Source organism: Biomphalaria glabrata, chromosome 11 (genome assembly GCF_947242115.1).
Source record: "Biomphalaria glabrata chromosome 11, xgBioGlab47.1, whole genome shotgun sequence".
Lineage (NCBI taxonomy): Eukaryota > Metazoa > Mollusca > Gastropoda > Planorbidae > Biomphalaria > Biomphalaria glabrata.
The window spans coordinates 30,415,543-30,417,596 of NC_074721.1; positions in this window are offsets into that span (position 1 = coordinate 30,415,543).

Below are 2,054 nucleotides of genomic sequence, written 5' to 3' on the forward strand. Positions count from 1 at the left end.
ACCCTGGGTATCACAAAAGAAGAGATTAGAAACAGGATGATTACAGACATTGGACCCAAGATGACATGCTAAACACTGTAAAAAACGCAAACTTAAACTTTATAGCCACATCATAAGGTCCTCAGGGCTCGCAAAGACCTTCCTTCAGGGAACAGTATCTGGAAAAAGAAGAAGATGACAGAGAAAGCTATGGGAAGACAACATAAAAGCAAGGACAAGCCTGCCATCGAATGAAATTCCACGCAAGGCAAAAGACAAAGACAAATGGATCAAGACGTTTCAACATCTTATTGGCGCCCCAATGGTTTAACAAACTAAGGGATATGTGAAGGTGACATTATCTACTTAGACTTTATATTTCATCTAATTTTCCACAGACACAAGCGTGGCTTCATACAGATATTATCTGTTGTCGAGAAAAAAAATAGTTTTATTAATTCTATACAATACCTTGGCAAAGTAGGAAATAGAAAAGAATGTGAGAAATAGAAAAGATTGTGGGAAATAGAAAAGATTGTGGGAAATAGAAAAGATTGTGGGAAATAGAAAAGAATGTGAGAAATAGAAAAGAATGTGGGAAATAGAAAAGAATGCGGGAAATAGAAAAGAATGTGAGAAATAGAAAAGATTGTGGGAAATAGAAAAGATTGTGGGAAATAGAAAAGAATGTGGGAAATAGAAAAGAATGTGGGAAATAGAAAAGAATGTGAGAAATAGAAAAGAATGTGAGAAATAGAAAAGAATGTGGGAAATAGAAAAGAATGTGAGAAATAGAAAAGAATGTGAGAAATAGAAAAGAATGTGGGAAATAGAAAAGAATGTGGGAAATAGAAAAGAATGTGGGAAATAGAAAAGAATGTGGGAAATAGAAAAGAATGTGAGAAATAGAAAAGAATGTGAGAAATAGAAAAGAATGTGGGAAATAGAAAAGAATGCTGGAAATAGAAAAGAATGTGAGAAATAGAAAAGAATGTGAGAAATAGAAAAGAATGTGGGAAATAGAAAAGAATGTGGGAAATAGAAAAGAATGCTGGAAATAGAAAAGAATGTGAGAAATAGAAAAGAATGTGAGAAATAGAAAAGAATGCTGGAAATAGAAAAGAATGTGAGAAATAGAAAAGAATGTGAGAAATAGAAAAGAATGTGGGAAATAGAAAAGAATGCTGGAAATAGAAAAGAATGTGAGAAATAGAAAAGAATGTGAGAAATAGAAAAGAATGCTGGAAATAGAAAAGAATGTGGGAAATAGAAAAGAATGTGAGAAATAGAAAAGAATGTGGGAAATAGAAAAGAATGCTGGAAATAGAAAAGAATGCTGGAAATAGAAAAGAATGTGAGAAATAGAAAAGAATGTGAGAAATAGAAAAGAATGCTGGAAATAGAAAAGAATGTGAGAAATAGAAAAGAATGTGAGAAATAGAAAAGAATGTGGGAAATAGAAAAGAATGTGGGAAATAGAAAAGAATGCTGGAAATAGAAAAGAATGTGAGAAATAGAAAAGAATGTGAGAAATAGAAAAGAATGCTGGAAATAGAAAAGAATGTGAGAAATAGAAAAGAATGTGAGAAATAGAAAAGAATGTGGGAAATAGAAAAGAATGTGAGAAATAGAAAAGAATGTGAGAAATAGAAAAGAATGTGGGAAATAGAAAAGAATGTGAGAAATAGAAAAGAATGTGAGAAATAGAAAAGAATGTGGGAAATAGAAAAGAATGCGGGAAATAGAAAAGAATGCGGGAAATAGAAAAGAATGTGAGAAATAGAAAAGAATGTGAGAAATAGAAAAGAATGTGGGAAATAGAAAAGAATGTGGGAAATAGAAAAGAATGCGGGAAATAGAAAAACAATAGAATGCCGGATTTCTTACTTTGCCGATTGCATAAATATAAAAATTCTATTAATCTTAAAGTCTAATACATTTTACTAAAAAAATTGTATTAGTTATATGAATGACTAATATAGATAAAATTTAGGAGGTCTCAATATTGTATGCAATTATATAATTTTAATAAAAAGGAATATAAAAAGATTATAATCAATGACCAAGATACAGAG